This window comes from Panthera pardus, unplaced genomic scaffold, assembly GCF_024362965.1.
Source record: "Panthera pardus isolate Hobbes unplaced genomic scaffold, ASM2436296v1 HiC_scaffold_11, whole genome shotgun sequence".
NCBI lineage: Eukaryota > Metazoa > Chordata > Mammalia > Carnivora > Felidae > Panthera > Panthera pardus.
Genome location: NW_026526666.1, coordinates 85,383,738 through 85,408,887, shown reverse-complemented (window position 1 = coordinate 85,408,887; position 25,150 = coordinate 85,383,738). Strand labels below are relative to the sequence as shown.

At 41.9% G+C, this 25,150-nt stretch overlaps 1 protein-coding gene across 12 annotated transcripts in view; it reads left to right on the top strand.

Annotated features, from left to right (window-relative positions):
- Positions 1-25,150, top strand: part of LOC109256754 (mediator of RNA polymerase II transcription subunit 18) — a 131,577-nt gene that overhangs the window by 29,712 nt on the left and 76,715 nt on the right. The window contains exon 1 of one of the 12 annotated variants that reach the window (XM_019432376.2): positions 1,639-1,767. The exons of 7 other annotated variants lie outside the window; for them this stretch is intronic. The gene's annotated coding sequence lies outside the window, so the exon portion shown is untranslated. Of the gene's footprint in view, positions 1-1,638; positions 1,768-21,731; positions 21,751-25,150 lie in introns of those variants that run through there. 4 more of the 12 variants (XM_019432381.2, XM_053898737.1, XM_053898741.1 and 1 more) reach the window with 4 other exon arrangements.

Genomic DNA, 25,150 nt, shown 5'->3' with positions numbered 1-25,150 from the left:
AAACTCACAAACCACAAGATCATGACCTGAGCTGAAGTTGGACGCTTAACTGACTGAGCCACCCAGGCGCCCAAGTGTATATTTAATTTTTAAAGAAACTCCAATACTGCTTTCCAAAGTGGTTGTATCATTTTACAATGCCACCAACAGTGAATGAGAATTCTTGTGGCTCTACATTCTTGTTAACACTTGATCACTTGATATTACAAGTCATGGTGTGTAGATTATCTCATTGTGGTTTTAATTTGCATATCCCAAACATCTTTCATGGTTTATTTGCCACAGGTTTATCTTCGTTTGTAAAACATCTGTTCAAATCATTTTTTAAGCTGGGTTGTTTGCCTTAATGAGTTGAAATTGTTTTAGATATCAGTCCCTTGTTGCATGTAGGTTTTGCTGCTATTTCATCCCAGTGGGTGGCTTCCCTTTTCATTTTCATAAGTGTCCTAAAGAGCAACATTTTTAATTTTAATGACTTAAGATTTATCAATTTTTTCTTTTATGACTGTGTGTTTGCAGGTCATATAGATTTTTTTCCCTCATTTTCCTCTAGCAGCTTTAGGTTATACACTTAGCTCTAATTTGGACTTGACACAATGGGGTTGGCATTTAGCAAGATCATCTGGCAGCAGCAAGGATGGTGTTTGGAGGAAAAGAGCCCAGAGGCCTGAAACTAGTGAGACGAGCGAGGGAGGACCGTTGCTTGCTCTAGTTAATGGTGATAGAGGAAATGGAACGGTGAGGTCTATGGGATATAGATTGACTGGACTTAGTGGGCTGAAGAAGGTGCCAAGAATGATTCCCGGGTTGCTTCTTTATACACTAGATTGAGGATAACAACCTCCACCACCTCCTCCACCTCCTCCTCCTCCTCCTCCTCCTCCTCCTCCTCCTCCTCCACCTTCTTTTTAAGATTTTATTTTTAAGTGATCTCTATACCTTAGAAGGCCTGGAACTTACAACCCTGAGATCAAGAGTAGCATACTCTACTGACTGAGCCCTCCAGACACCTTGAGGATAACTTACTTCTAAGTTTTTGTATTTTAAACTGGCCCTCAATAGTTTGTTTTGGGTTTTTTTAGTTTATTTATTTACTTTGAGAGAGAGCGAGCGAGCTTAGGAGGGGCAGATAGGAGAGAGACTATCCTAAGCAGGCTCCTCGCTGTCAGCACAGAGCCAGATGCAGGGCTCAAACTCATAAACCATGAGATCATGACCTGAGCCAAAATCCAGAGTCAGACGCTTAATACTGAGCCACCCAGGCGCTCCATAGCGTTTTCTTTTGCAGAAATTATATTTGAAATTTGACCAGATAGGGGCTGGACATGGTTTTCTAAAACAGCACACGTACGTCAGCTCCTCCCTAGACACTGCCTGCAGCTGAACTTGTTTCTGTGCTCCTACGTCCAAAGACCTTTGCCCGCGGGCACTAGTTAAGCAGTCCAAGTTTTCATACCAAGGTTGCCAGCAGCGGGTGGCGCATGCCCAGAGAGGCCGTGTGAGGCCTACAGACCCGGAGCATAAGGCGGAGACGTTCCCGCCATCTTGTCCAGCCCGCAAAGCAGCTGGCTCTGGCTGGAGACTACGAATCCCGTGAGCCTCCGCGGGGGCACTTCCTACCCCTCACTGTCCGGCCAGCCTCGGCTCCCCCCTCCCCAGGGCCGAAGGCTCTGGCTGCAGCCTGGCGGCGGGCGGGCCAGGTAGGATTTCCGGGGGAAGCTACTGTTGGAGGCTGAGGAGGCGGCGGCGGCCACCCGGGTGATTTCGGTGAGCAAGGGAAAGTGAGCGAGAAGTACACTGGGTCTGGTTGCGGGCGTCTCTTAGGCTCGCGCCGCGTTCTAAGCTCCGCAATGAGGTCGCGGTCTGGGCGGGGGGTAACGGCCCGAACCGCGAACTTGTCGGTCCAGGGCAGGGCGGGGCGGGCTGGGCCGGGGCCGCCGCCTCCTCCTCCGCCCTCCCACAACGGTCCCGCCGTGGTTTCTCAGCCTGCAGTGTGTCCCGCGAAGGCTGGCCCTCCCCTCCTCCCGCGACTTGGCGAGGCCCTTTTGTCTGGGCTGCCCCTTTGTGCCAGTGCGTGGGGTCGCCTCCTCCGGGGAGCCCTCCGGGCCGGTCCTTGATGGGGGCCCGTCCCAGGGGATCCGGTTACGGTAACCGGATCAGGTCAAAGTCCATTTTAAAAACCCGTCATGGGTCGGACCTCTGCATCCCGGCTGGGCAGAGCGGAGGCTAGGAGCCAGGCAGTGGCAGACGGAGTTTCTGTTGAAAACCCTTGAGGTTATTGTCTAACTCTGAAATGTAGCCCCGCGCGGCTTTGGGACACGAATCTCCAGGCATTTTTCTCGGTAGGGGGATGGGCCTGCGGAAAAGAAGTGAGCCCCCTCCCCGGGATACTGGGAAGGGACCTAATTTGCTGCCGTGTCTGCTGTATAGGTTGCAGTTGTGATCGGGGAACCAAAGAACCAGTGCGGTTGAGCAGAATGGTAGTTCGCATACGTCTTGAATCTCGGAGAAGAGAAAGTGATTTATAGGGCAGCGAGCAGGCTTTTCATTCATTGCATGCAGAAAAAAGTTACTGGACTTCATCCAGGCGCCCAGTTCGTCTCCCTTCGGACCCGCGATCCTTTTATTTCTTCTGCTTGAAGCAAAGTTGGAAGAAACGTCCATTAATAGAAGGATCTGCGTTATAGCGAAACCAGAAACCTAGTAGCTTCAAGAAAGCAACAAAGAGACTGCTAGTTCACCAAGTAATAGAAATGAAGCCAGTTTGAGGGAGGATAGTAGTAGATCCTTACTGAAACCAGTGAATTGTGTGGATTTAATCAAATTTTGTTAGTGGTAATTTCATCCACGTTCCGTTGGAAGACTGCATTGCGAGATTCAGCATAAGGCAAAGCTTTATAAACGCCGCGGCGGTGGCTGCTATTGAAAAATAATTAGTATTTCAGGTCTCTGAAATGAGGATAACCAGGACCCTTTTACATGAATCAGGGAATGATATTAAAGTTATATAGGTTAAATTCCCTCCCTAGTCAAGTATGCAAAATAAAGCCTATTGTACTTTATTATTTTGATCTCTCATAATGGAAGTGATTAACTCTGGGAATCCAGATTGTGTTAGTAATATTGTGCAGGGATTGAGGTCTTTAATGCAATTGTTCCCTTCAGGTTTTAATCCAGTCGTGAGTAGGGATTGGTTGTTTTCCTGATTGTGTTTTGAAGAAGTGTCCATAGAATTGCTCTGGAAGTTTTAAAAATAATCCAAGGAACAGGGGCACCTGGGTGGATCATTCCCTTAAGTATCAGACTCTTGGTTTCAACTCAGGTCATGATCTCAGGGTTTGTGAATCTGAGCCCCATGTTGGGCTCTGTGCTGACAGTGTGGATGGAGTCTGCTTGGGATTTCTCTCTGTCTCTGCCCCTCCCCAGCTTGCTCGCTCGCTCGCTCTCTCAAAATAAATAAATATTAAAAAAAAGGAACATCAGTTACTAATGACTGGCTGTTATCTGTTGAAATATGACATTGCTATTAGTGTTATTTTTTGAAAACAGCTCATCATATATATTATGTAATTTCTTACTGCAGTTCTCTGAGGTGGTGGTTCTCATTTTATTGGTGATAAACGTTCAATTCACAGCCTCTAAAATGTTAAGTGACTTGCCTAAAGTCACACAGTTAACCTAGATAGGAAATAGTAAACCATACTTCAGTCCAGTGCTCTTTCCATTACTTCACACCTGTTGCAATTACTCATTATACCACCATGAACAGCTTATGATTTATTGACATTTAAATATTGGAGAAAAATAAAGGAAATATATATATATATATATATATATATATATTTTTTTTTTTTTTTTTTTTTTTTTTTTTGGAAATATTTTCTAAGCAGAGAAAAGTGACTTAAAATGAACTGGAGTTTTTATTTTTCTATTTAAAGAATTAAAAAAAAATTTTTTTAACGTTTATTCATTTTTGAGAGACAGCACAAGTAGGGGAGGGGCAGAGAGGGAGACACAGAATCCGAAGCAGACTGCAGGCTCTGAGCTGTCAGCACAGAGCCCAATGTGGGGCTCGAACCCGTGAACCGTGAGATCATGACCTGAGCCGAAGTCGGACGCTCAGCTGACTGAGCCACCCAGGCGCCCCGGAACTGGAGTTTTTAGAACATCAAATGATGTCATACTAAGCCATAAATCATCCTGAACGTTGGTCCCATCACCTTGTTTGGTGGTACGTTGTGATTGCCTTGTGCTTAGGCCCAGTGGAGGTGGAAGAGTGGTGAGTTACTGGGCTGTGGTTTTGTCTAATCATTACTAGCAAGTTTTGATTAATCTTTCCTTAAAGGTTTTTAAAGAAATATGTTGGAGAACATCTATACAGCACTTTTGGCTGCTGGAAATAACATTGAAGAAAGAACTGAACTTCAGATTCTTTTCTGGCCAAAGTCAAGACTCAAGAAAATGCTTTCTTTGGTGTTTGCTTTTAGTAAAAACTTTTAATTAGTTTCAAACCTGCAGTTAAATCTTGGCTTTATGTCAGTACATGCCATGAATGTGACATCAGAAATAGAAACTTACTTCACCTCCTTTACTTAAATTCTTCTTAGGTAAAATGCATAACATGCCAATGGAATTGAGTCAATACAATTGGTCTAGCCTTTCTAACTAGTAGAAGCCTGTTTTAAATCTCTTTTATTATGCCATCATAATGAGAAGGAACTTTTTTCCTTGTGTGTTTTGCTGTTGGTCTACTTTATTTCCAAATCATTTCATCCATTCATCTAGTCAACATAAACTTATTGGAGGCCTGTTGTGTTCTAGACACTGGATCGGATTCCTAGAAACCCAGGAATCAGATCCTGGGGACAAAGCAGTGAAAACCAAGTCTTTTCCTTTTTGGGGCTTATAGACTGATTAGAGGTAGAGTAGTTGGACAAGTCAGACAGTAAGTAAGTACTAAATAAAATCCTCTCTCATTAATGTGCAACCTTGAGCAGTAACCTCTTTGAAGGTTAGTTTTCTCATCTTCAACATGGAGATAATCATTCCTGCTCCATCTACCTTGTGGAATTATTTCCAGAAGTCAGAGGGTATTTGGTTGCATTATACCCTTTAGAAAAGGAAAAGGAGCATTGGAAGAAGGTTGTTTATAAAGAAAGAGACAAAGAGAATGGATGGATTCTCTGGTCTAAGACAGTCCGATGTCTCATTGTAAAAAACGTTCTGTGACTGTTAGTCACGTCTTCATGTAGCTCTCATCAAATAAGACTTTTTTTCTTTATTATTTATTTAGAGAGAAAAATCGGGGGAGGGGCAGAGAGAGAGAGAATCCTGAGTAAGCTACAGGCTCTGTGCTGAGCCACACGAGGGGCTTGATCTCAAGATAGTTAGATCATGACCTGAGTCCAACACTTAACCCACTGAGCCACCCCTACACCCCTCCTATAAGACCTTTGTATTCTGTATTGTCACAGTTAACTGTCTTAACGGCAAGGACTATGTATGTCCTAGTCTATTTCCTTACTGCTTAGCACATAGCTCCAAATATTTCTTTGGAATTTTATAAATATTTGTTGAATGAGTGAATTAATAACAAAAGTGGGCAGGGGCAGTCGTGGAGAATACAAGAACACAAACGGAACGCCAAGTATGTTTCTTTTATTCAGATTTTTATTTTGCTCATTGCATGCTAGGATCTGGGTTATGTTCTGGAGATAGATGTAAAGGTATTGAGCCTCTTCCTTGAAAAGCTTGCAACATTGCAACACCTAATTGTGGTGTTGAGTACTAAGTTCAGGAGAGCTGTGTACAACCTAGGAAAGGGACTGAATGATTCTGTTTTGTAAACTGTGAAGGAAGACATTACAGAAGAAGTGATTTTGGAGCTTGTTCTTGAGGGATGAATAAGAATTCACCCAGTAGACCCATTACTATTAAGGTTATTCCAGCTTGATTCCCCCAACCACTACCACCCCTAATCAGCCAGAGGAAGCAGTTTGGGCATAGGAATGGAGGTGAAAAAGTATAAGGTGTGTGTCTGGAAAAGAGTGAGTACTCTGGTATAGCTAAGACGGTTTTGCAGTTGGGGTTTTTTTTTTCTTTAATTTTTTTTTTTATTGTTTATTTTTGAGAGAGAGAGACAGACAGACAGAGTGCAAGGGGGGAGGGGCAAAGAGAGATGGAGACAGAATCTGAAGCAGGCTTCAGGCTCTGAGCTGTCAGCACAGAGATTGATGTGGGGCTCAAACCCACGAACTGTGAGATCATGACCTGAGCCGAGGACAGACGCCTAACCAACTGAGCCACCCTGGAGCCCTGGGTTTTGCCATTGGTTTTTAACATGTTTTGGTTCAGATGCCCCCTCTAGGAAATTTGATAAGAACAATGGTTTGTCACCCCAGACAATTGCACATAAGCAAATGTATATAGTTTTAGAAGGTTGTGGAATACTTAGTGGGGTGGGGGTGGGGTCTCTGGATATCTGGGGTTGAGCAATTGAAGAGTATAGTGACTGGTGAAAGGAAAGGTTGATGGCCAAGTGCTGAGAAGGGTTCAAAACTTTTCACTAAAGAGTTTAGGTTTTATGATTAGGGAATTTTTAAACCATCAAAGGTTTTTAAATTTTTTTTTTTAATGTTTTATTTTATTATTTTTGAGACAGAGAGACAGAACATGCATGAATGGGGGAGGGTCAGAGAGAGAGGGAAACACAGAATCCAAAACAGGCTCCAGGCTCTGAGCTGTCAGCACAGAGCCCAACGTGGAGCTCCAACTCACGGAGTGTGAGAACATGACCTGAGCCAAAGTCGGACGCTCAACCGACTGAGCCACCCAGGCGCCCCAACCATTGAAAGGTTTTTAAAGCAGGTAGTTGGCATAATCTGATCTGTTTTTGAAAGGTAATTGCTTGCTGTCTTTGGGTAGGTTAAAGGGTTTAGGAGAGATAGAGTAAAAGCTAAGAAGAGTTGGATTTCAGGGCCTTTTTTGTTTGACTTGATTTTAAAAGATGGAAGAGATTTGAAATATTTTGAGGTAAAGGAGAAGGAGCCAGCAGAGTGGCAGTTACTGAAGATCTGCACAAGAGAAAAGGGAGATGATAAAGGAGCCCTGGAGAGGTGAGCCTTGAAAGGGAAACATGAAAAAAGGATGGAGGAAGATGTATTTGGAAGTGATGGAGATGGGAATTGAAATTGGAGTAGGTACCAGCCACATAGGTACTTTCATATGTGTTATTTAATTTTACAAAATTCTGTAGAGTGAGTGGGCATTCTCATTTGACAGTTGAAGAAATTATGGTTCAGCAAGATTAACTTCATTTCCCAAAGGCACCATATAAGTAACGGAAGAAGTCTGGGGTCCAGATATATTTTGACTGCAAAGCTTGGGATCATAATTTCTGCCTTATAAGGTTGGTTAATGTCTAATGTGACCTCTTTTTTGTCTCCCTTTCCAATGGAAGGGGTTAAATTATCTGCAGAACGATAAAAGGCTAGAGTGGGCTAGATGACTTCAGAGAGTGTTAAAAGTTTTGCAATGGCAGTTGTGGAAAAGGCAAGGGGGCCAACCAAAGATGAGCAAAAGGGCTATTGAACAGTAATTAGGACCTAGCTGGAGGTCAGACACGAAATTTCTGCTAGTCCACATGTTCTGTCTCCTACATTCTCAGTAAAGCAGCATCTCTTGAATATTGTTGATGTCGGCCTTTGAAAGAAACACACTATATTGTAATAGAAGGCTTTGGTGCCACCATCTCTGAGCAGATCACAAGCCTTGTGCTACAGTTTTCTCATCTCTTAAAGAGTGGGTTAGTTGGTCTCTTAAATTCTATGGTTTTTATGACTTACAACCAAAAACATTCCAGGGAATTTTAGGAGAGGAAGTGTGTTTAGTATCTGTTTGATTTTTAGGGAAGAGGTGGTTGAAACCATACATCTTTCAGATTCAAGCTTAGTTTTCCGTTTAACTTCTCTATTATGTTGAAAGCACCAGGTGTTGGTTTTGACAATCTGAAAGTTCTGACCTATTTACTCAATATAATGCAGTTCCTACCTTTGGAGTCTGAAGACCTGGTTCTAGTTCCAGCTATATCACGTTGTAGCTGTGAATATCCAAGTCAGCTAACCTTAAACTTTAGTTTCTTCGTCTATAAGATAGGGATAACCATTTCTTCATGGGGTTTTAGATGAGATAAGATTTGTGTCAGGTCTTTATAGATTGTACAGTGTTTAATAAATATGAAAAAAGATACTATTTCTGACAAAGGAGAAAGGTAGTACTGGGATGCCTGGGTGGCTCAGTCGGTTGGGCGACTGACTCAGTGGGTTGGGCGACCGACTTCACTCAGGTCATGATCTCACAGATCGTCAGTTCGAGCCCCGCTTCGGGCTCTGTGCTGACAGCTCAGAGCCTAGAGCCTGCTTCAGATTCTGAGTCTCCCTCTCTCTCTGTCCCTCCCGGGCTCACATTCTGTCTCCTTCAAAAATAAATAAACATTAAAAAAAAAAAATTTAAAAAAAAGGTAGTACTGTGATCAGTGCGGTAGGAGAGAGGAAGCACTGGTTTCAAGTGCATCCTTCTGTTCAGGTGTCCTGAGTGGCAAGGGAAGTCTGTCAGGATGTGAGCTGTCAGTGTATTGATTTAGAAGTTGATTTGTGGTATATGATGTTGCTGGGTGTTTCTGTCAGGTATACGTTTCAAATCAAATCTAATCTTGAATCAAATCTGACAAAAAAACTCCATTGTTAAAATTCTCTACATTTATTCTTTCAAATGTGAGCTTGTTAGGCACATTTCCAGGAGTATTTTTTAAATATATATTTTTTTTAATGTTTATTTTTGAGAGAGAGAGAGAGCGCGCGCATGCATGCAAGAGTGTACTAAAGCAGGGGGAAGTGCAGAGAGAGGGAGACAGAATCCTCCTAAGCAGGCTCCAGGCTCCACACTGTGAGTGCAGAGCCTGATGTGGGGCTCGAACTCATGAACCATGAGATCATTATCTGAGCCGAAGTTGGGTGCTTAACCAGCTGAGCCACTCAGGTGCCCCTCCAGGAGTATTTTTTAGATAGATTTTGACTATTTTATTTAAGACTAGATAACAATCTTATGATTGTCTGACAACTTAAATGCATCACTTGGTTTGTTTGTTTCCTCTCTGGGGCTGATTTTGTTGGAACTCTACATTTTAATCTCTTACAGAGAACTCCCCTTTCCCCACCTTTACCCTGCACATGCCATCTAAGTTTTTACCAGTGTACTTAATTCTCTCTACCCAGCTGCTTACTCTCTCCTTTGCATTTTGATAGGAAATACAGTGTCAAAAATTGGTGTTGAAGATTAATGATTCCTCCTTAACTTGAGTGATCCCAGAGCACTTTGACCATATCTCTGCAGGGCACTTTTCTCTATTTAGTTTACCTCTTTATTCTCCCCTACTAAACAGTTACTGTTTATGGAAATAAACTGAGTTTTAAAGAATCGTATGTTGTGGGTTTCAACTTGTTTAACTATTACATAGGTATTGCATGTGTAACTTTTTTCTTTAAAATGAAATCACTAAAATAAAATTGCTAAAATAAAATAAAATTACTAGATGAACATTTATATAGTTCACCACCCAGTGAACCACCCAGGCACATCCTTATCCATTCATCAGTTGATGGACATTTGGGCTCTTTCCATAATTTGGCTATTGTTGATAGCGCTGCTGTAAACATTGGGGTGCATGTGCCCCTTTGAATCAGCGTTTTTATAGCCTTTGGGTAAATACCGAGAATGCAATTGCTAGGTCGTAGGGTAGTTCTACTTTATTTTTAAGTAATCTCTACTCCCAGTGTGGGGTACTAACTCAAAACCCCGAGATCAAGAGTCGCATGTTCTCCTGACTGAGCCAGCCAGGTGCCCCAGAAAAATCAATTTTGATGTGTGGGATAAAGATGTTATTCCAAGTTAATTTTTTTCACAGTTAACTATTATTCCTGGTAGCATTTGTTTTGTGACGACATTTGGAGTTTCGGAAGACACTAAAAGTGTTCTTTTTTTCTTCTTCTTTTTTTAATGTTTATTTATTCTGAGAGAGAGAGAGTGCAAGGGAGAGGGGCAGAGAGAGAGAGAGAGAGAGAGAGAGAATTCCAAGCAGCTCAGTATGGAGGCTGACGTGGGGCTGGCTTTCAGGACTGTGAGATCATGACCTGAGTGGAAATCAAGAGTCTGATCCTTAAGCGACTGAGCCACCCAGGTGTCCCTCAAAGTGTTATTAATCTTCAGCTAGTAATGTCCACCTAGGTCATTAGAAATTTAAAATCTTTATTCCTGAGTGGCAGAATCAATCAGTAGAGCATATGACACTTGACCTTGGGGTTGTGACTTTAAGCCTCACATTGAGTGTAGAGATTACTTAAAAATAAAATCTTAAGGGAAAAAAAAGTGGAGCCCTGAAACATTTCCCCCTCCCCCTCCAGTGAGTGACGAGTAGAAAGAGGGACAATTTCTGAGGGAGACATAGCTCTTCTTCCCTTCTCTCATGGACAAATCCCTTTTATTTATGTTTTAAATGTTTATTTATTTATTTTTGTGTGAGAGAGATAGAGAGGGAGGAAAATAATCTAGTGCAGGCTCTGGCCAACAGCAGAGTTTCTCAGCAGAGAGCCCCCCATGCAGCCTGAACCCGCGAACCAGAACGAAAGATAAAACCTGAGCTGAAGTCAGCAACTTCACCAACTGAGCCACCAAGGTCCCCAATGGATAAATCCCTTTTTAAAATGCTGTCCTTCAGGGCACCTGGGTGGCTCAGTTGGTGAAGTGTCTGATTTCAGCAAGGTCATGATCTTTCGGTTTTTGAGTTTGTGAGTTTGTGAGTTTGAGCCTGGGCTCTGTGCTGACAGCTCGGAGCCTGAACCCTGCTTTGGATTCTGTGCCTCCCTCTCCCCCTGCCCCTCCCCTGCTCACGCTCTGTCTGATGGGGTCTCTCTCTCAAAAATAAATAAACATTAAAAAACTAAAATTAAAATGCTGTCAGTCAATACCAAAGAATATAGAACCAAGTCACCAGGCGTGAAGAGTACTTTCCATTTTCTTTTACTTGCACACACCCTACTACTTTGCCTCCCGTCCCTTCCTCTAAATTTAAATTTGAGGGAGAGCATTAAGATTCAGAATATGGGTGTGTCTCTGCTTTATGTATTAAAAGATGACACAATGCCTCTTGCCTGTTGGTGATACCAGTGAGACTGGACATTTTTCTAATAGTCTTTTGCATACTCTAATGCTTACATAAAATTAGGTAAGAGATAAGTAGTTTCTGGAACAACATCTTTATGTAATTGGGAGAGGGGCTTCACCCTTTCCCTAAAGCCACGGGCCAGTAAGAGCCATTCTGTTAAATGAATGCATCTTTGCGGTCTGTGGCATGAGATAAGTCTGCAACTGCAGTAATCATTGCACACTTTATATTTTTAATTGTGGTAAAATCACCATTTTAACCTTTTTAAGTATTCAACTCAGTGGCGTTAAGAACATTCACAACATGGTGCAGCCATCACTGCTAGCCATTTCTAAAACTTTCCATCATCCCAGACCGAAACTCTACCCAATAAATAATAACTCCCATTGCCTCCCCTCTCAGCCCCCGGTAACCTCAATCCTATTTTGTGTCTGTATTAATTTGCCTATTTCAGGTGTCTCATATAAGTGGAATCATTTAATATTTGTCTTTTTTGTGTCTGACTTCTTTGTATTTTTAAAACTATCTCTTTGTGCTTACAGAAAGAAGAAAATATTTTGTAGCAATGAGAAGCCCTCCTGTAACCTCTTAACTCTCTGGAGGAAAGACATCATTCAGATAAAGTAGAAAAGCAAGCATTTAACTATTTTTAGGGCATTCTTGTTAAGGAATTTAAAATAAAGGTTTAGGGGATTTGGTAAGTAAAATATTTTGGTACGTGCTAGTGAGTTTGTAGGGCAGAAAAGCAAGGAAGATATTAAAGAACAGTTGTTGAGCAACTTCTTCCTTTTAACTACAAGAGATTTAAAAGGGTTAGCCTCCTAAACATCAATTAGGCCATATTAAATTCCTCCCATCCAAGTACTAATCAGGCAAGACCTTGTTTAGCTTCGAGATCAGGGTGGTATGGCTGTACACAGCCATATTAAATTCGTGTAAATAATGAGCCCAAATATTATTTCATGAGGAGATATTTATACTTGGTATCACTATGATCCAGACGTACTGAAACTGTTTTAAGTCCATTTAAGTCTTTCTGCAGATAAGTTTTACTAGATTTCTAACACCATACAGATATACGTAACCAAACTTCATCAATTAAAAAGAAACTTTGGGGTGCCTGGGTGGCGCAATCAGTTGAGCATCCGACTCTTGATTTCAGCTCAGGTCATGATCTCATGGTTCATGAGATCCAGCCCCATATCAGGCTCTGCACTGACAGTGTGGAGCCTTCTTGGGATTCTTTGTCTCCCTCTCTCTTTGTCCCTACCCTGCTTGCTCTCTCCCTCAAAATAAATAGATAAACTTAAAAAAAAAAATTTTTTTTTTAAGAAACTTTAATTGTCTGAAGTTTGAATTTAGTCCCATTTATTTCAGAAGCAATAATATGATTAATTATGCATATCTTAAAAGTAAGATCCCTTTGCTGAGAACTGTATTTTTCCTGAAAACAGTGTCATTTGTCATAATTCCCTAATGATATTTCCTGAGAGTACTTTTGATTATTAGTGAACCACGCCTCTATTTTAAAGAGCTGATTCATGCCTCTTAGTGGTAACAGAAAAGACCGTGTTTAATTAGGAGGAGGAGGTTAGTTTTTCTTGAAGCTGGGGGTGGGGGTTAGTCCCATTTTTAAGTCTTTACCCTTAAGTAATATGTTAGATGTTGGTTATTTGTGCTTAAAAATAACCTTTTCCTAAGTGTAACTTTTTTTTTTAAGTTTTAAATGTTTATTTATTTTTGAGAGAGAGAGAATGAGTGGGAGAGTGGCAGAGAGAGAAGGAAGCACAGAATCTGAAGGAAGCCTCTGAGCTGACCTGAGCCTAAGTCAGATGCTTAACTGACCGATCCACCCAGGCACCCCAGTGTCACTTTTTTGGAACAGACTTTTTATTTTATTTTTTTAAGATTTTGTTTCTGGGGTACCTGAGTGGCTCAGTTGGTTAAGCATCAGACTCTCGGTTTTGGCTCATGATCTCACCGTTCTGGGATTGAGCCCTGTGTTAGGCTCCACACTGACAGCACAGAGCCTGCTTGGGATTCTCTGTCTCTCCTCCTCTCTCTTCCCCTCTCCCCAGCTCACGCTCTTTCTTTCAAAATAAATAAACTTAAAAAAAAATTTTTACTTTTAAGTTATTTCTCCACCTAATGTGGGGCCCGAACTCATAACCCCAAGATCAGAGTCACACACTCGTCCGACTAAGTCAGCCAAGTGCCTCTTGGACAGACTTTTAAAGACAGAAATGTTTTTTCTGTGTCAATCATTAATAGCTTTTATTCCTTGTTTCATTTTGAGTGTCCAGGATAGGCTCAAGTTGTAAATACAGATATAAATGAGTCTACCAAGAATACACAATTTTTCCTAACAAGGTATATACTTTTGGAGGTATTGTTTGGTATGCTGGTTGAACCAATACTAGAAGTAAAAAGGCAGCGGAACAATATTTTCAAAATTGTATAAGAAAACATCTGTCAACTGAGAATTGTATACTCAGTAAAATAATATGTCAAAAGTAAATTTCAAAGAAAAAATTTCAAACAAAGGAACTGAAAGAACGTGTTCCCATGGAACCTCCCCAGAGGAACTTATGAAGGAAATCTGCCTCTTGGACTCAAGGGTCTAAGATGCAAAGGGGAATGATGAGCAAAGAACACATGGACATTAAGGAAAATCTTAAGGACTGACTTGAAAAAGTAACATCTTATTTGTGGGTATAGCAATGGAAAGTACTCAAACAAATATAAATAGGGAGGGGGCTTGAAGTCAAAGCATTCCAAGAGTTCCTGTATAATTAGGAAGGAGAGTAAAGATATTAACTAACTTTAGACTTCAGATAAAATATTCATGTCAGTCTTTAAGAGGTAACAATGAAAGAATAGAAATAGAATACAAATAAACAGAAATGAGGAAAAGGAATAAGAAAAAAATGATACAGCAGAGGGCAAAAAAGGAGAAAAAACCTGAAAAGTTGAACAAGTGAAAAAAAGAAAGTAGGGTGGTAAAAAGGAACACAAATATCTCTTAATCACAAAGAAATAAATTAGATCGTTTTCCCCAAAAACTCTGTTTAAAAGACAAAGATGGTCCAAGCAGAGACGTAATAAAGGAGGCCTAAATAAATGGGAGAGACATAAAATATTCATGTTTGGAAAACTTTGTATTATAAAGAGGACAATTCTCTCCAGTTTGAGTTTTAGATTAAATTTAATTCTAATCAAAATTCCAGTAAGTTTTTTTCATGGAATTTGACAAGCGGATTCTAAAATGTATATGGAGCAGGGGCGCCTCAGTGGCTGAGTTGGTTGGGCTCTTGGTTTCGGCTAGGGTCTTATCTCGTGGTTTCATGGGTTCGAGCTCCATGTCGGGCTCTGCGCTGGCAGCACTGAGCCTGCTTGGGATTCTCTTTCTCCCCTCCTCTCTCTCTGCTCCTCCCCAACTTATACTGTCTCTGTCTCTCAAAATAAGAAACTTGAAAATAAATAAATAAATAAAATGTATATGGAACAGCCAGCACACTTCTGCAGATAAGATGGGGAAACTTGTCCTACTTGATTACAAGACTTATTGTCAAACTGATTATTAGAGTGGTTTTGGCCCTGGGATCATAAAATAGACGGGTAGAATAGTATAGAGTGCTGGGAGAGAGACCTATGAATATAGGGAAAGGGATATGTGACAAAGGTGGCATTACAGATCAGTGGATAAATTATTCAGTAATGGACTGAGATCATTTGTTACTCATAAAAAAACAAAATGGTTGTCTATCTAATACCATACACAAAAATCAATTCTAGTAGCATGGATGACCAAAATGTGAAAGGTAAAATTTTTACATGTTAAAAAGAAGGTATAAGAAAATATCTGGCTTAGCTCAAGTTTTATATAGATTAACTTAGCAATAAGTTAAAAATAGAAATAAAATGGGATGAAGGGATAGGATGTGATGGACAGGGATATGGTATTTTAGACAGGGTAGTCCGAGAAAAGCCCCTCTGAGCGAGTCATATATGAGTTGTCACGTGAAATAAAGGAGTAAATCATGCAGTTTGTGAGAAAGGAGCATTCCAGGCTGTTTGAACCGTACCTGCAAAGCCCTGGGAGAAGAATGTGCTTGTTCAGTTACTCACAGGGTTAGTGTGGCAGGAACAGAGCAAGCAAGAGAGTGATAGGAAGTGAAGTCTATGCGTATATAAATGGGTTAGGTTGTGTAGGATCTCAAAGGCCATGGTAAGAAATTTGGAAATAACTTCAGATGCTGTAGGGAGACACGATCTCTTTTTTTTTTTTTTTTTTTTCTTAGCAGAGGGAGAGAGAGACTCTTTTTTTTTTTTTTAATGTTTTTATTTATTTTGAGACAGAGAGAGACAGCATGAGCAGGGGAGGAGCAGAGAGAGAGGGAGACACAGAATCCAAAGCAGGCTCCAGGCTCTGAGCTGTCAGCACAGAGCCCAACGCGGGGCTCAAACTCACGGACTGTGAGATCATGACCTGAGCCAAAGTCAGACGCCCAACCGACTGAGCCACCCAGGTGCCCCAGGAGAGAGAGAATCTTTTTTTTTTTTTTTTTTTTTTAATTTTTTAACATTTATTTATTTTTGAGACAGAGAGAGACAGAGCATGAACAGGGGAGGGTCAGAGAGAGAGGGAGACACAGAATCTGGAACAGGATCCAGGCTCTGAGCTGTCAGCACAGAGCCCGACGCGGGGCTCGAACTCACGGACCGCGAGATCATGACCTGAGCCGAAGTCAGCCGCTTAACCAACTGAGCCACCCAGGTGCCCCGAGAGAGAATCTTAAACAGGCTCCACACTCAGCGTGGAGCCCAACGCGGGGCTTGATTGCACAACCCTGGGATCATGACCTGAGCCAAAATCAAGAGTCAGATGCTCACACGACTGATTCACCCACCCAGGCGCCCCCCCCCCCCCCCCCGCAACTTTATTTTTTTAAAGAATCACCTGGACCACTCTGAGGACAATACAATATAGGAGCCTAAGTGGAAGAAAAAAGGTTGATTAGGGAGTTGACACACCAGTCTAGGCAAGATGTGGCCATAGCTTGGTGTTGGGTGGTGAGAAGTGTTTAGATTACGGATGTATTTTGGAGGCAGAGGCATAAAATTTGGTGATGATTTAGGTGTAGGTGTAAGAGAAAGAGAAGAGTCAGTCATGACACTAAAGTTTTTGTCCTGAGCCACTGGAAAACTTAAGTTGCCTCTTCTGAAATGATGATCCAAAATAGCAGCTAACACACTTGCCAACTCTATTTTGTTTTTTGGGTTTGGGTTTTTTGTTTTGTTTTGTTTTGTTTTTTTGGTGAGTGTTCTACATCTGTTGCCCTACTATTGAATAGGGGACACTGGAGGAAGAGCAAGTTGGGAGTGGGCAATCAAGAGGGTTTTTTTCTTGTTGTTTTTGTTGTTTTTTTAATATACTGTGTTTGAGAAACTTCTTAGATTTCCAAATAAAGATATTATATGGGCCAGTGGATATGCCAGTTTGAAGTTCAGGAGAGAGACTCAGTCTGGAAATACGAATTTGGAAGTTATCAGTGTATATATTGTATTTTAAACTATAGAACTGGATGAGATGATTAATCGGGGTCCATATTTGGGGTGTTACTCCTCCAGGAGCGTCTAGAATTATAGGGGGCTGGTTTTGCATGTCATAATTGGGGAGGCTGTGGGCATTTAATGTGGGGGGCTGGGGTAAGGGATACTAAGTGAGGGTTGCTAAATGTCCTGCAGAGTGTAGAACAGTACTCACTAAGGAACTGACCTGGCCAAATGCTGATGATGTTCCAGGGAGGGAGAGAGTGAAGATTGGGAAGAGACAAGATTCAAGGGCCAGATCTTAGGACTCTGCAACACATAGAAGAAGAAGGGAGGAGGTTCCTGCAGGGACTACCTCAGTTGAAGTAGGAGGGGAAACAAAGACTCTTAAGAATTCCATAGACCCCAGTTTAGAAAACACTTAACAATTACTGGGGCTGTGAGAGGCAGCGAGAATATTTTGGATTCTATTGTGTCTTCAGGCGATGAAGAGAGGGTTGGGATGTGAGATATGTTTTGGAAATGACTCGTGATTTGGAGGATGAGATTTCTGGTTTGAGCAAGTAGGCGGTGAGCAAGGAAACTTGCACGAAGAGTAAGGAGTAAGGATGAATGAGGTAGATAATGAATTGTTTTGTGTATGTTGAATGGAGGTTCGTGGATATCTAAGTTGGAGATGTTCAGTGAGTTGGACATGTGAATTTGGAGCTAATAAAAAAATTTTTTTTTAATGTTTATTTATTTTTGAGAGAGAGAGAGTGCGAGCAGGGGAGGGGCCGAGAGAGAGGGAGACACAGAATCCGAAGCAGGCTCCAGGCTCTAAGCTGGCAGCACAGGGCCCGACTCAGGGCTCGAACCCATGAACGGTGAGATCATGACCTGAGCTGAAGTTGGCCCCTTAACTGACTGAGCCACCCAGGCACCCCTGGAGCTCATTCATTTAAAAAATAGTTGTTATTGTATACTTGTTATTTTCCAGGCAACTTTCTAGATGTTAGAGTGAACAGTGTTCGAGTGAGCAGTGAACAAAAATAGGTAAAATATGTGTCCTGAAAGAACTCATAATTTAATGAGAGGAGATGATAAACACAATAAAAGTACATTTATAGCATATGGTAGAAGATAAGTACTCTTGAAAAATACAAAGCTGAGAATAGAGACAAAGGAGGGGTAGGGTGATGCTGATGATCTCGATTTAAAGTAGGGTAATGAAGGCTTCCCTAGGAAGGCAGCATTTTAGTAGAGATCTAAAAGAATTGCGGAATGAGTATCTGGAGGATGAGCATTCCAGGGAGAGCAAGTGCAAAGGCCCTGAGCATGCCTGGCAGGTTGAAGAAACAGTAAGGAGGCTCACCGGCCTGAAGCTTAATGAGGGAGGGAGAGAGGAGTTGAACATGGTGGGGTTATGTGAGCATGGTCATAGGGTCTTATAAACTGTTGAAAGTGTTTTGGCTTTTACCTGAGCTTTTGAGAGAGATCTGGACTGAGCATATGTATAGGTGTGGGCATCATCTGCCTATGGGTGGTTATAGAAACCACGGGAATATTTGTAGCACAAGCATCCAGTTAGGTGGAGACACAAAGTAGTCTCTTCTACGAAGACTACTCAGGATTCTTTTAGCAAGATACCCTTCTGTTTGTGACTCTCTAAGGACAGAGGTGTTTTGTTAATTGAAACTTTCTGTTAGGTAACCCAGGATCATCACCCTGATCATCTAGTGATAACGTGTTTAACAGTTGAGATAGTATGAATCCTGTCTTCTCAATCTGTCAGCAAATCCTGTTGTATTTACTAAGCATTTTCAGATTTTTGATTCTTGGTTATTATTGCCATTCCACTTATGTATTAGACATTTATTCAGTGCCACATACATCTGAAACAAAGTGCTGACCTCAGGTCTGTTAGCATGAGGGTTTGAATGGAGCTTTGTTTACACAAATGAACACACTGCATTCAGGCTTCTAATGACTGTAGCCAGTATTAATCCCTTATTCTAATTCCTTTTATACTTGTTATTGGAAGATTAATACTCAACTAATTTGACTTCCTAGCTAGTCTTTTTTTAGTGGTTGCTCTGGGGATTATAATTCACATGTTACTTTAAAACAGTCTAGGGGTGCCTGGGTGGCTCAGTTGGTTGCGTGTCTGACTTCAGCTCAGGTCATGATCTCATGGTTCGTGGGTTCAAGGCCAGTGTCAGGCTCTGTGCTGACTGCTCAGAGCCTGGAGCCTGCTTCAGATTCTGTGTCTCCCTCTCTCTCTACTCCTCCCCCCGCTGGCTTGCCCACGCACACTCTCTCTCAACATCTAGGCCTCTTCAGGTAGTTTTGTTGACTGCTTTTTTTCCCCTGTATATAGACCATACTTTCCTGTTTGGGTGACTCATAATTTTTTCTGAAAACTGAGCCATTTAAAATAATGTGGCAAGTTTGAAAATCAGATTCTCCCCTCCCTCCTGTGGGTTTCTTATTGCTGTTTATTTAGTGACTTTCCTGGACTAAGTATGTATAGAGCCTGTATGCTTTATTGGGTATGGCCTTTGCAGTCTCTGCTTAGTTGGTTTAGTAGTTAGCCAATGATTAGACAGAGATTTCCTTAAGTGTCTTGAACCAATAAATTACCCACCCTTTGCCAAAGGTGCTGTGTCTGTATGTTGGAGTATACCTTCAATACTCCCTGCAGGTAGTTTACAACCTTCCCTTAGCCATCACTTCCTGCTTGCACAGAATTTCAAGGTCAACCGCAGGTAAGAGATCAGGGCCTCGTCTCATGCCTTTCCTGGGTTTGTGCACAGCCTGTAAATGCCTGTGCCCTTCTAGATACCCAGGAATATGTCAGAGCTTTCCAGAGTCCCTTATAGACATGTCATTCCTGAACATTTATGGGTTTTTTTCTTCAGTGTTAGCCTCCAGCTGGTATCACTGCCTTAGGCTGTTAGGATGTTAAACCACTGTCACTGACGGTTTTGAAAAATGCCCTCAGGATAGGGCTGTTCACGTGGAGCAAGCTCTGAGTGAGGTCAAATAAAGATGAGGAGCTTGGACTTTCTTGGTGCTGTTAGTCCGATCACACACTAGCAGTTCTCTGAGGATGGGGCTTTGAGGGAGCTCCACGTTTGTTGTATCTTTTCCAGTAGCTGCTAGGCTGTGGTTTTCATAGCTACTGTAGTTATGGAGTTCTTCATTTTCAAGGCTAACACAAACCTGAAGAGAGGGGAATGAAAGTCAGTTGAAATGCCATCTTAATAATCACTGGAACCTTACCAAGGTTCAGCTAGTTTTGTTTTTTGTTTGTTTTGTTTTTTAAACCTTTCCTTGATGTTTATTTATTTTGAGGGAGGGAGGGAGAGAGAGAGAGAGCACTCAAGCAGGAAAGAGGCAGAGAGAGAGGGAGACAGATAATCCCAAGCAAACTCTGCACCCACAGTAGACGCAGGGCTTGATCTCATGAACTGTGAGATCATAACCTGAGCCGAAATCAAGAGTTGGTTAGTTGAATGCTTTACTGACTGAGCCACCTGGGTGTCCCTCTTTTTTGGTTTTTTTTTTTTAATTGCAGTAAAATATACACTACGATGTTTACCATTTAAGCATTTCTTGAGAGTATTGTCAGTGACATACTGTTCTACAACTATTACCACCCTCTATCTTCAGAAATTTTTCATCTTACCAAACTGAAACTCTATATCCATTAATGATAATTCCTCATTCTCCCCTCCTGCCAGCCCCTGGAAACACCATCTGACTTTCTGTCTCTGAATTTGACGGCTCTAGGTAAAGTGGGATCCTACAATGTCTTCCTTTTGGATTTGGCTTATTTCATTTAGCATAATGTCTCAAGATTCATCTATGTTGTGGGGAGGCTGGGTGGCTCAGTCAATTAAGCATTGGACTTCGGCTCAGATCATGATCTTACGGTTTGTGGGTTTAAAGCCTGTGTCAGGCTCTGTGCTGACTGCTCTGAGCCTGGAGCCTGCTTCAGATTCTGTGTCTCTTTCTCTCTCTGCCCCTCTCCCACTCACATTCTGTCTCTCTGTCTCTCAAAAATAAATAAACATTTAAAAAAATTTTGAAGACTCATCTGTGTTGTAATGCATGTCAGACTTCCATTCCTTATTAAGGCTGAATAATATATACCACATTTTATTTATTCATTCATCTGTTGATGAATATTTTGGTTGTTTCTACCTTTTGGCTGTTGTTAGTAATGCTACTGTGAACACGGGTGTATAAGTATCTGTTTGAGTCCCTGCTTTGAATTCTTCAGGGTGTATACTCAGTAGTAGAATTGCAGGATCATGTGATAATTTTTTTTGAAAATTTTTTTAGGAACTGCCATACTGTTTTCACAATGGCTGCACCATTTTGTGTTACAGTACATAATTCTCCAAATCCTCTTGACACTTATTTTCTGTTTTTAATTTTGACGATGTAAAGTTTATCTACTTTTTCTTTTGTTGCTTGTGGTTCTGGTATCATATCTAAGAAACTTAATTGCCTAACTAAAGGTCGTAAGCTTAGACCTATCTTTTCTCCTAAGAGTTTTATAGTTTTAGCTCTTACATTTAGGTCTTTAATTTATTTTGACTTAATTTTTGTGTTTTCTATTTCTCTAATTTCTGCTCTAATCCATATTGTTTACTTTTTTCCCAGTGTCTTATGGTAAAAGGTTAGGTTGTTGATTAGAGATCTTTCTTCTTAATTTTACTTTTTTAACATTTTTTAAATGTTTATTTATTTGAGAGAGAGAGAGAGAGAGAGAGAGAGAGAGAGAGAGAGAGAGAGAATCCCAAATATGCTCCTTGCCATCAACACATAGCCCAACACGGGACACGAACCCATGAACTGCCAGATGATAACCTGAGCCAAAGTCGGACACTTAATCGACTGAGCCACCCAGACAACCCTCTTTCTTCCCTTTTTATTGTAGGTGTTTACAGCTGTACATTTCTCTCTAAGCACTCCTTTAGCTGCATCTGGTAAGTTTTGGAATTGTGTGTCTTCGTTTTTGTTCCTGTCATCTACTTGTTTATACATGTTGAGAGAATAGCTCCTCCAGAATACTGGTGGGCCTCTCTTCTATCTGGGGGATGCTTAGAAGAGGGAAGTTGGTGTGGTGAACTATATCTCCTGCTGCTGCAACTGGTCTCAACATTACAACTGGTAATTATTACCTCCCTCCACTCTCCATTTCAGATTCCCCTTGTCTTCTGCTACCATCTCCCCAGTCTGGATGTCCTGCTTGGTAGCGTGACCCAGACCTTCATTCCTGAAGGATCTGAACAACTAGCTACCATGCGTTTCTTAGGCCAGAGTATCCAATTTGTCTGTTTACTGTGCATTCAGAATTGGGAGAGCGAGTACCAGTAGGCACCCAAGTGGGTCATCTGGGTTTCAGATACATTGTCACTGTCCCCTTGTGGAACAGCAGCCCTACTTCTTTCTGATAATAAGGATCAGTTATCCCTGCCAAGGTGGTAATTCCTCTTCTTTGCCTACTATCCCTAGATACAAGAACTCCAAAATGCCCAGGTGGCACCCATAGCTAATAGTCTATTGGGATTCTTTTGTCTCCTATGGAAGTGTTCTTTTTTGATGATGAATATCTTTAGAGTTGCAGGGATGGGATGCACACATTCTCCAGGTGGGCCTTTGGGATTTGGTGACAAACAGGGTATCATGTTTCTACCTACCATTTTCCTGTATCCATGTATTTTTCCTGTTGAAGACATAGCATGTAAAGGTCTTTGACTTGGTGCATATGTTGCATCCTGGAGGGTGGCACTTTGATCTCATAACATATTACATTGAGTTGATCCTTCAGCTTTGCCTTCAGGCCATTTCAATGGTCTTTAAGGTAGGAGCTTTTAGATGATGCTATTGTATGGTACCGCCAGTGGATCTCATGGTCCTGGGCCCTATCCTGCACTTAATGTGATGACATGATATTGTGTGGGATGATGCTTACTGATAGATTACAGTTTTCCTGAACTCTCAGGTAGTGATGTTCCTTTGGGCAGGAAAGGCAAACCTCTACCCAGAATATGTCCTTATTCCTTTTGGAATAAATTGCTCACCTTTTCATGGTGGAAGGGGCCAAATATAGTCAGTCAACTTGCCATCATGTGGCCTATTGGTTTCCTTAAAAGGTGGTGCCATATGGGAGCTTAGTGTTTGCCTCTGTGGCTGGCCATTTGGACTTTTTGCGGCATCAGCAACTGGAGCATAACTGGGAGTTCATTCTGTTGTCCATGCATGGTATATATCTCTGCCACTATGTCCACTTTCTTTCATGTGCTCATTTTGTCAGCACTTGGGAGGCCATGACAAAAGATGGCTGACAGATTAGTTGAGTCATTGTCTGTTTGGTTGTTTAGTGCTTCTTCCATGGCAGATGTTCTCTGATGAATGTTAACATGTCGTACAAAGGTCTTAACATGTTGTATCCACTCCTATGCCCTCCTGCATGCCTCTACCCTAAGACCTCCTTGCCCCAATATGCCAGTCTTTCCACTTTTATGCCCCCTGACCAGCATGTTAGGACACTTTCCTGTGAACTATCACACCACTTCTTTGTCTACACAAAGTAGACAGTCAAGTGTACTGCTTAAAGCTCTGTCCATTGGGAGTGTTTTCCTTTACCACTGTCTTTCCGTGCCACCCCCGGAGTGGGGCTGTGCCTGTTCCTTTTTGACTCATATCCGTATACAGCTATCTATGAAAAATGTGAAGTTTTTTTTCTCTGTTAGCTGGCTATAGGGCCTCCTATATGTCCAGAAAGGTATATGCTGAGGGATATTCTTGTACAACAGTGGTGGATGATATGATGATTTGGGCTCTCTGCTCAAGCTTGTGGGTCCTATTTGTGCTTGCTCTTGGTTGTATCACTTTCATCTTATGCTGTATTGTTACTGGGTACACCCGACGTTACAGCTTGGTGTGTTTCATAGAACCTAGGTCATGATGGATGCTTCTAAGTAAACGGTCACTTGGTGTCCCATGGTCAGGTGCTCCATATCTACTAGGACACAGTATATCATGCCAGGAGTTGTGCAGAAGGCATATGATTTTCTCCTACAAGTGGCATGGGCTTGCTCCGGAACCCCAGTGGTCTGTGTAGTGATTCTCCCACTGGGGCTTGCTGTAATACCATAGGATCGGCCAGGGTGTTTGTATCACCACCCAGGCCTGCAGTCCTCTCCTGTTTTGAGCTATTCTCCAAATGCGCCTTTTTGTGTCACCTGGTTTAGAAGCCAGAGCAGTATTCTCAGGTGTTGTGCTTCCCTCTTACTGGCGGGTGATGCAAGATGCAATTATTTACTTGGATGACTTTACTTGAATGGCATGTCTTGTCAAGTCCTGACTACTAAAGATTTTACTGCTGTAATGGGTTCCTGAACCTTTGAGATATTTATCTCTCACTTGTCTGGAATGCATGTTTCCTGACTAGGCCATCAGTGTGCTATCTACCTCTTGCTCATCTGGCCCAGTTAGCAAGATGTTATTAATATAGTGGTCACTGTGATGTCCTGCAAGAAGTCCGGATGATCTATGTCTCTTAGGAGTGTATTATGCAAGAGAGGGGAAAATTGACATAGTCCTTTAAGTGAGAATCCCAATCAGGCTCTGCACTGTCAGCACAGAGCCCTACGTGGGGCTTGATCTCATGAACCATGAGATCATGACCTGAGCTGAAACCAAGGGTTGGCTGTTTAACCAACTGAGCCACCCAGGTGCCCCTCTGATTATTCTTTTAAAGTGTACTTATTGATTTTGAGAGAGAGACACACACAGAACCAGTCGGGGAGGGGCAGAGAAAGAGGGAGAGAGAGAGAATCCCAAGCAGGCTCCGTGCTGTTAGCCTGATGTGGGGCTCCATCTCATGAACTGTGAGATCATGACCTGAGCTGAAATCAAGAGTCAGATGCTTAACTGATTGCACTGCCCAGGCGCCCCAGGGATTCTGATTTTTTAGTGGGGTAACTACCCTCAGCATCCTGACCTTCCATCCTTAATTTCTTTTGATGTTTCAAATAGAGAAGTGGTCTTATTGGCAGTTTGTCTATTTTGCTTCTAGTGACATCATGTTCCATTAACTATCTCCATAAATCTGAGTCAGGACCCTTTGACTGCCACTCTGACTTTGCTGGTCTGTATGGTAATTGTGTCCCTCTGGCTTTTAACAGTTAAGTACCAGGGTCTGGGTTCCTTTGTTTTAAGCTCCTGCCATCACCATTGCTATCAGTGGGGTTAGTTTTGTTAACAACCTCTCCTGTGCAGGAGACCAGCTATTAAACTTCCTAATGACACTGGAGCCCATCTCACCAGCACATTCTTTATGGCATCCTCCTGGCCATTCCAAGGAACATAATAATTTGA